The following is a 9,019-nucleotide window of genomic DNA, read 5'->3' as shown; positions in this document are numbered from 1 at the left end:
ACCATAAACACAGTCAGTGAAAGGAAAATATACAAAAATTAAACTAAAATTTTTCAGGGAATCAAAGGAGTCAATCAAAAGAGTGAAGAGTGGGGGTGCCCTGGAGGCTCAGTCAGTTATGCATCCAACTCTTGGTTTCAGCTCAGGTCGTGATGTCACGGTTCATGAATTCGAGCCCCACGCTGGGCTCTGTGATGACAGTGCAGAACCTGCTTGAGATTCTTTCTCTCTTTTCTCTCTGCCCCTGTCCTGCTTGTTCTCTCTCTCTCTCTCTCTCTCTCTCTCTCTCTCTCTCTCTAAGTAAATAAACTTAAAACAAAAGCAGAGTGAAAAGAAAACCAGTGGAATGGGAGAAAATATTTTCAAATCATATATCTGATAAGAGGTTAATATCTAGAATATATAGACAACTTCTACCACCAAACAACAAAAACAAACAACATCCTTAAAAACTGGGCAAAAAACTTGAATAAACAGTTCTCCAAATATGATATACAGATGGCCAAAAAGCACACAAAAGTATGTTCAACATCTCTATTCATAAGACAAATGCCAATGAAAACCACAGTGCGATATCACCTTATAGCATTAGTATGGCTATTATTCAGAAAAACAAAACATAACATGTGGGTGTGAGGATATGGAGAAATGGAATACTTGTGCACCAGGTTACATTAATGCAAATGTAAGATGGTGCAGTCATGTGGAAAACGGTATGAAGATTACTCATAAAATTAAAAGTAGAATTATCATGTGATCCAGCCATCTCACTTCTGAGTGAAATGAAAGAGAATGAAAAGCAGAATCTCAAAGAGATATTTGCACACCCATGTTCACTGCAACATTATTCCCCATAACCAAAAGGCGGAAGCAACCCAAATGTCCAACAACAGATAACTGGATAATGAAAACATGGCATATACATATATTAGAATACTACGCAGCTTTTAAAAAGAAGGAAATCATGTCATATGCTACAACATGAATGAAACTTGAGGACATTATGCCAAGCAAGAGTCAGCCAGTCACAAAAGAACAAATATTGTCAGATTTTTCTCATATGAAGTATCTAAGACAGTCAACATGATAGAAACAGAAAGTAAAAAGCTATTGCCAAGGCCTCTGGGCAGGAAAGAGGGGAATTAGTGTTCAGTTGGTAAAGAATTTCAGTGATGCAAGATAAAAAAAGTTCTAGTGATCTGTTGTAAAACAACGTGAAGATATTACCACTACTACTGAACTGTACACTTAAAAATGGTTAACGTGATAAATTCACTGTTATGGGCTTTTTAAAGCCCACATTTAAAAAAAATGGGCAGTAATTCTCATGACTAGAACCATAATAAGAGTTGCTTTAATATAGCGTAAAAATAGAATAAACATAGTCTGATAGCATTCTTAAATATCCATATATTGGTCACAGAAATCAAATCTAAAATATAGTATGCAAAAATATTGGCATTCAACATATTACAAAACATATTTCAAGAAACATATGGTCTAGTTGGCAGCTGGTATAGCTACATTGCTCGAGGCAAGAATCATTTCTTGCCTATAGACAGATAAAGAAACGATAGATAGATAGATAGATAGATAGATAGATAGATAGATAAAGAAACTATAGATAGATAAAGAAACTATAGATAAAGAAACTCACCAAATAGTGACAAAAATTTTTTATGCACCTAGATGACAGATCAATTCCATACTCTAGTAAACTAGCCTCAAAATACGGACGGAAAAAACATAAAACTCAAAAAGAAACTGAAAAATTCACTGCATTAATGAGAGAATTTTAATACTTCTTTCCTACCATTAAGAGATCAAGTAGATAAAAGTTTTAGGAAAGATGTGGAAGATTTATACAGCACATTAACAAGCTCAAACTCATGGTATAAGTGGACTGTTTCAACCAACAATTAAAGATTAATATTCTTTAGAAATGCATATGAACGTATACACAAATTGATCACATGTTATGCAATAACCCTAATCTCAAGAAGTTTTGTAGGACTGTAACATACTGACCATATTCTCAGGTCTCATCACAATTAGGTTAAAAACTAAAAAAAAAAATCTCTAAACAACTAAATATCAAAAAAAGACTCAATTGAAATAGAAAGTACTAAGAATGAAATAGACATTAACAAGTATAGAAAGCCATTTAAACAACAGGAGAAAATCTATGCTAAATTCTAAAAAAAAAAATCTTAAAATTTATGAGTTATGCATCCATGGCAAATTCTCCATTTTTCCTAGCTCTCACCAATAAATGAAAGAACAGCTGTATAGAGACATAGTGTATGCATATGAATGTATGTACATGTGCATTTGTACACGCTCTTTTCTCTTTATTTCAGTGGTGAATTCTACTGAGAAAGGGTCACAAAAACCTATCATAGAGCAGTTAAATACCTCTTAAGAAGTGAATCGAAAGCTGCATATGTGCTTCTCTGGTGTTTGAGGAGGGTAAGAGGTAGCATCTTCCTGGCACAAGGAAAGCCTCAGGCATGTAGAAGATGTTGGTTTGGTGGTCTAATTATATACAGCAGCTAAAGCCACGGAGACAGACATACCTGGAGACAAAGACAGGCTTTGTAAGACAAATGTGGGAATTTGAGCTCTATCCTGAAGGAACTGGGGAAATGCTCCATGCTGTAGAGGGTGATCATATGTTCCTCTCACCTGAGGTCATCACCTTCACAATTATCTTAGTTTACACAATACATTATTTGGACATCCATCCAAACACAAGTCTGACCTGGTATAGTTAGGCTGAGAGGGGAAAGGTACTGGAAAAAACACCCAAACACCCACTGAAGATCAGATAACTCCGAATTGTGTGTGATGCAAACACCTGCAGAGAGGACAGCAATCTTCCTCCTGTTGCTTCATAAGGCAGAAATTCACAAACTAAATCCCTGGAGTCATGACCTTTAACTTGGAACTGTAACACCATGAGTGAATATTTCAGCAAGGAGGAGAAACAATACAAGCTAAAGCCCGATGAGAGAAAAACTCTCTAAAGGCCTGGTCTTTAAAGGAAGCCCTTTAGATTTCTTTCCAAGTCAGCACGAGTGTACATAAACTTTACTGAAACCGAAAGCCTGATTTATGGCCCACCAAATGCATGTTGTATACCTGGTTTGTAAATGAGCAGCCTGAAAGAAAATCATGTTGTCTTTAAGATAGTCATCAATGCTTCTACTCCCTGCATTCCTTGATGTTAAAACTCATGATTCCTGTCTATATGTTAATGTAAATCTTTTGAACTTTCACAAAATGTACAAATATTCATTCTCTGTAAAAACTGTTCATTCTCTGGAACACTTTCTTCCCTGTGAGAGCCTGTTTAACAGGTAGCAATGGAAAACACTACCTGGTTCTTGTCACAGGACAAGTGAGACATATTGCTTACTCCTAAAATTTCTTTTAATATTTTTAATTATTCTTGAATTATTATTCATATCTTTAGTATTTTTACAACTTATTTTTATTTATCATATAATATGGTGTTCCACTTTATTTTCCTCAAGTTTTTATTTGAATTCAAGTTAGTTAACATATACCTGTAGTATTGGTTTCAGGAGTAGAATTTAGTGGCTCATCACCTGCATATAGTACCCAGTGCTCACCACAACTGCCCTCCTTAAAGCCCATCACACATTTACCCCATTCCCTCACCCACTTCCCCTAAGGCAACCCTCAGTTTGTTCTCTATAGTTAAGAGTCTCTTTTGGTTTGCCTCCCCATTTTTATCTTGTTTAATTTTCCTTCCCTTCCCCTATGTTCATCTGTTTTGTTTCTTAAACTCACATGAGTGAAATCATAGGCTGTTTTTCTTTCTCTGACTGATTTATTTTGCTTAGCATAATACATTCCCACTCTATCCACATCATTGCAAATTGCAATATTTCAACCTTTCTGATAGCTGAATAATATTTCATTGTATATGTATATACCACATTTTCTTTATTCACTCATCAGTCGATGGACATTTGGGCTCTTTCCATAATTTGGCTGTTGTTGATAGTGCTGCTATAAACATTGGGGTACATGTGCTACCTCGAATTTTTGTATCCTTTGGATAAATACCTACTAGTGTAATTGCTGGGTCATTGGATAGTTCTGTTTTTTAACTTTTTGAGGAACCTCCATACTGTTTTCTACCAGTTTGCATTCCCACCAGCAGTGTAAGACGATTCCCTTATTTGTTTATCCTCGCCAATATCTGTTTTTTCCTGAGTTGTTAATTTTCACCATTCTGACAGGTGTGAGGTGATATCTCATTTTGGTTCTGATTTGTATTTCCCTGATGATGAATGATGTGAGCCTTTCTTATTTGAGCATTTTTTCATGTATATGTTAGCCATTTGTATGTCTTCTTTGAAGAAATATCTGTTCATGTCTTCTGCCCATATCTTAACTTGATTATTATATATATTTTTTGGATGTTGAGTTTGATAAGTTCTTTATAGATTTTGGACACTAGACCTTTATCTGATATGTCACTTGTAAATATCTTCTCTCATTCCATTGGTTGCCTTGTAGTTTTGTGGATTGTTTCTTTCATTGTGCAGAAGCTTTTTATCTCAATGAAGTCCCAATAGTTCAATTTTGCTTTTGTGTCCCTTGCCTTCAGTGATGTGTCTAGTAAGAAGTTGCTCTGGCTGAGGTCAAAGTTTGTTGCTTGTGTTCTCCTCTAAGATTTTGATGGTTTCCTGTCTCACATTTAGGCCTTTTATCCATTTTGAATTTATTTTTGTGTATGGTATAAGAAAGTTGTCCAAGTTCATTCTTCTGTATGTGGCTGTCCAGTTTTCCCAACACCATTTGTTGAAGAGACTGTCTTTTTTACATTGGATATTCTTTCTTTGTTTGTCAAAGATTTGTTGATGATAAAGTTGTGGATCCATTTCTGGGTTCTCTATTCTGTTCCACTGATCTATTTGTTTTGTGCCAGTACCATACCTTCTTGATGATTACAGTTTTGTAATATAGTTTGAAATCTAGAATTGTGATGCCTCCACTTTGCTTTTCTTGTTCAACATTACTTTGGATATTTGGGGTATTTTTTGGTTACATACAAGTTTTAGAATGTTTCTTCTAGCTCTGCGAAAGATGCCAATGTTATTCTGATAACATGAAATATGTAGATTGTTTTGGGTAGAACAGACATTTTAACAGTACTTGCTCTTCCAATCCATGAACATGGAAGGTTTTCCATTTGTGTCTACAATTTATTTCATTAGTGTTGTATAGTTTTCAGAGTACAGATCTTTTACTTCTTTGGTTAGGTTGATTCCTAGGTATCTTATGGTTTTTGGTGCAATTGTAAATGGGATTGATTCCTTGATTTCTCTTTTTGCTGCTTCTTTGTTGGTGTATAGAAATGCAACCAATTTCTGTACATTGATATTATATTCTGTGACTTTGTTGAATTCACGTATCAGTTCTAGAAATTTTATGGTGAAGTCTTTCAGGTTTTCTACATAAAGTATAGTATCATCCATGAAGTGTGAAAGTTTGACTTCCTCCTTGCCAAGTTGGATGCCTTTTATTTCTTTTGATTATCTGATATCTGAGGCTAGGACTTCTAGTAGCAAACTGAACAACAGTGGTCAGAGTGGACAACCCTGTTGTGTTCTTGACCTTAGGGGAAAAGCTCTCAGTTTTTCTCCATTGAGGATGATATTAGCTATGGGTCTTTTGCATATGGCCTTTATGATATTGAGGTAAGTTCCATTTATCCCTACTTTCTTGAGGGTTTTTATTAAGAAAGGATACTGTGTTTTGTCAAATGATTTTTCTGTAACTACTGAGAAGATCACATGGTTCTTATACTTTCTTTTATTAATGTGGTGTATCACATTCTCCATTAGCATGATAAATGGCTATTTCCTCATTTCCAATATGAAGGTGTCTAAAATGAGTCTCTTGTAAGAAGTATATCAATAAGTCTTGTTTTTTATCCATTATGATACCCTATGTGTATCATGTGTATTGGAGGATTTAGTCCATTTACATTCAGAGTAATTATTGATATGAATTTAGTACCATCATGCTACCCAGAAAGTCACTATTCCTGTACATTGTCTCTGTTGCTACTAGTCTTTGTTGCCTTAGTCTCTCTTCCCCAAGTGTTGCCTTCAATAATGCTTGCAGAGCTGGTTTAGTGTTTACAAACTCCATTAGTTTTTCCTTGTGTTGGGAACTCTCTCTCTCCTTCCTTGCTAAATAAAGTATTCTTGCCTGCATACTTTTCCCACTTAGCACATTATATATATCATGCTCCTCTCTTATGGCCTGCCAGTTTTCTGTGGACAGGTCTGCTGCTAACCTTGTACATTAAGGACGTTTTGTCCCCAGCTGCTTTCAGAATTCTCGATCTTTGTATTTTGCAAGTTTCACTATATGTCTTGGTATTGTCCTGTTTTTGTTGATTCTGAGGGGAGTTCTTGGCCTCTTGGATTTGAATGCCTGTTTCCTTCCTCAAATTAGTGAAGTCCTCAGCTGTAATTTGTTCAAATAAACCTTCTTTTTCTCACTCTTCTTCTTCTGGGACTCCTTTTATACAGATATTATTATGCTTTGTGTATCACTTAAGTATATACTCATGATCTAATAGTTTCCTTTCCCCCTTCTTTTCAGCTTCATTATTTTCCGTAATTTTATCTTCTGTATTACCTATCCATTCCTCTGCCTCTTCCATCTTCATTATGATTACATCCAGTTTTGCATTTCAGTTATACTGGCATTTTTTTATTTTGACCTGACTAGTTTTTAAGTATTTTATCTGGTGTCTTCTATGCTTTTCCCGAGCCCAGCTAGCATTCTTATGACTGTTGTTCTAAATTCTTGTTCAGATATATGGCTTATATCTGTTTTTGAGTAAATCCCTACATATGGTTTCTTCTTGATCTGTCTTTTGAGCAGAATCCCTCTGTCATGTCATTTTGTCTAGGTTTCTCTTTCTTCATGTTATGAAAGCTTGTTATGTTTCCTGCTCCTGGCAGTAATGCTATATTAAGAAGGGTTCATACACTGTCCAGGGCATAGCACTTCAGGAAGTGTTTCTGGTGTGTGCTTTGTGCACTTTGCTGTTGTGTTGTTGCTGCTCTTTTCCACAGGTCAGTCCTCTGTAGAGTTCCTCCTTTCTTGCATGGAGGATTGTTTGGACCTTTAACTAGGTGTGCTTTGATTTGTTTGTTAAAATAAGCCCGATCCAAAAAAAGAGAAAATGAAAAGGAACTAACAAAACACCAAACAAAAAACTATAAGCCTGATTTCAAAGAAAACGAGAGAGAGAGAGAAAAAAAGGAGGCAAATGTAAAAACAACCAAACAAACACTACAAGCCTGAATCTAAAGAACGAAAAAAAAGAAATCCTGGTCCTATTTCTATCAGAACTGAAACTCACACTTTGGAGCACTCTATGATGTGTACATTTGGCACATGCATTTGTTCTATGTGCGACAGGCTTTCTGCACTGGTTCACAGTCAGAACTGCCTTAAGATGCACCTGCAATATGCAGAGGTCGGGGTTTGGTATAAGTGGCTCCAGCCTGCATCGCGGGCACTTTTTTTTTTGCTCACTGAGCGAAGTCCACTGAAGTCCAACAGTGCTGGTGGGTGGGGTGAAGATGACATCATCCCACTCTCTCCTCCCTGGAGAGGGGAGCTCTCACCCACCCCTATTCAGGAAACCCTTAAAGACAAGTGAACCAACTCCCCTCTTGGGTTTCAGACTTCTGTCAGATACCTGCCTGTGCCAGGCCCTCAAACACCTGGCACCACAATCTCCTGTGTTTTATCTCTGGCATGGTTGGGATTCAAAATTCCAAATCTTAAAGAGCCTGACAAGGTGTGGATCCACTCCCTTCCTCTGGAGAAGACTTCACTGTGCTATGTCTGGTGCCATTTTGTCCCAGAAAAGCAGCTGCATGACCTCACAGGTGCTTGGAGTTTATGTTGAAGTACAGTGAAAAACAGTGACCAAGTTATCTGCCCTCTCCGTGCACTTCTGTCCCTTGCTGATGAATGGCCATTCAATGATGCTCTCCGGGTCTTTTGCCCTTGGAGAAGCAATATACCCTTCTCTGTATGTACTCCAAGAAGGGGAATGTTTTCTCCCCATGCAACACAGGGGATATCTCCACCTTCCTTCTCTCCAGGAGCACCACTGCCCGTATGGCTTGACGATAGCATATGTTGTGGACTCCTAAAATCTCAGAATTTTGAGCTCTTCTGTTTGTAAAAACTTGCAATAGTCAGTTCCTCCCAACTCCCCATTTTGGCGAAGTGTTTTTCTAGTAGGAACCCTATGTGCTGCTGTTTCTCCCCAGCTCACTCTCTCCTCTCCCTGTGCCACTGTGGGCTTCTCTCCCCCAATTCACATCTCTGCACTTCATACCTGACAAGTTCTCGCCCTCTAATTGTGGAAATACTTCTCTTAATCCTCAGATCAATTTCCTAAATGTTCGAAATGATTTGATGTTAATCTAACTATGTTCGAGGACCAAGGCAAGTCCAGGGCCCCTTAATACTCTACCACCTTAATTAACCCTCTATTGTGTTCCACTTTTGTTCTTCCACATAGAAATTCATCATTGATATTGGGATTCTGTATTTTCTAGTCTGTTTTACTGCTTATCTTTGTCTTCTCCCACACTGAACCAATATTGATTTATGTGACATATTATAGAATGATTCAAACAGCATTAAAGGATTGCAAAAGTTTCTTACTCAATAACTTTATGTTAATATGTAGTAAAACCAAATTTATAAATAAGTTATCAAAGTTATACCTATAATTTCATGACACAACCTATGTGTCCCCCATGTGAGAGCACATCACCCAGGATTTTATGTCATCCTAGTATCTTCAGGTCATTAGAACTACATTCTGCTTCTTTATTTAATCAGTGTTCAGTATGTGACTAGAAACTTTCTTGGATTGATAATATAGCAATCAATATTTTTAAAAGTTTGAGTGTTGGGTGGGGGTGAGGGGGTGCCT

The sequence above is a fragment of the Lynx rufus genome, unplaced genomic scaffold (assembly GCF_022079265.1).
Source record: "Lynx rufus isolate CCGP_SWC_20201006 ecotype Redwood Valley unplaced genomic scaffold, mLynRuf1.p SCAF_5, whole genome shotgun sequence".
NCBI lineage: Eukaryota > Metazoa > Chordata > Mammalia > Carnivora > Felidae > Lynx > Lynx rufus.
Note: the sequence above shows the minus strand (reverse complement) of the source record.